Consider the following 1,277-nt stretch of genomic DNA (forward strand, 5'->3'; position numbering starts at 1 on the left):
GCGTGAGGCCTCGTGCGGCATCGTGCACGGCTGCGCTCACGCTCTCACACACTTACGCGGGTGCACACCCACGCGCTCGCCTTCGCTTGCACGCTCAGGGCTCCAACTCGTGCCCCGCTCATCCCTCGATGCTCACACTCATGCCCTGCGCACCGCTCGCACGCTCAGGGCTCACGCTCGTGCCCGGGCGCCCCTCTGCTGGTCTGCACTCACACTCATCCCCCATGCACGCCTTGCACACTCAGGGCTCACACTCATGTCCTGCGCACCCCTGGCAAGCTCAGCTCTCATGCTCGTGCCCTGCACATCCCTCACACACTCAGCGCTCACACTCATGCCCCATGCGCCCCTTGCACGCTCAGCATTCACACTTGTGTCCTGTGCACCCCTCACACGCTCAGCGCTCACACTCATGCCCCTTGCGTGCTCGGCACTCACACTCATGCCCTGCGCACCCCTTGTATGCTCAGAGCTCACACCCGTGTCCCGTGCACCCCTCACACACTCGGCGTTCACACTCATGTACCTCGTGCCCCTCACACACATTGCTCACACTCGTGCCCCGTGCATGCTCAGTGTTCACACTTGTGCCCTGTGCACCCCTTGCACACTCAGGGTTCACACTGACACCCTGTGCATCCCTTGTGGGCTCAGTGTTCACACTTGTGTGCCGCACACCCCTCACGCACTCGTTGCTCACACTCGTGCCCCACACACACTCAGAGCTCACACTCACAGCTGTGCACCTGTTGTACACTTATTGCTCACAGTCATGCCTACACACCCCTCTCACAGAGCTCACATTCGTGCCCCACACACACTTGTTGCTCACACTCGTGCCCGTGCACCTCTTGCACGCTCGGAGCTCACAGTCGTTCCACACACACACTCACAGCTCACGCTCATGCCCCACACACACTCATTGCTCACACTCATGCCCATGCACCTCTTGCACGCTCGGAGCTCACACTCATGCCCCACGCACACTCAGAGCTCACACTCATGCCCCTCACACACTCAGAGCTCACACTCGTGCCCGTGCACCCCTCGCACACGGAGCGCTCACACTCGTGCCCACAAGCCCGTTGCACACTCAGAGCTCGCACTCGTGCCCGTGCACCTCTTGCACGTGCGGAGCTCACGCTCGTGCCCCACGCACACTCATTGCTCACACTCGTGCCCGCGCACCCCTCACACACTGAGCGCTCACACTCGTGCCCGCGCGCCCGTTGCACACTCGTTGCTCACACTCGTGCCACGCGCGCCCCCTCGTGCCC

Source organism: Charadrius vociferus, unplaced genomic scaffold, assembly GCF_000708025.1.
Source record: "Charadrius vociferus isolate BGI_N301 unplaced genomic scaffold, ASM70802v2 scaffold107, whole genome shotgun sequence".
Classification (NCBI taxonomy): domain Eukaryota; kingdom Metazoa; phylum Chordata; class Aves; order Charadriiformes; family Charadriidae; genus Charadrius; species Charadrius vociferus.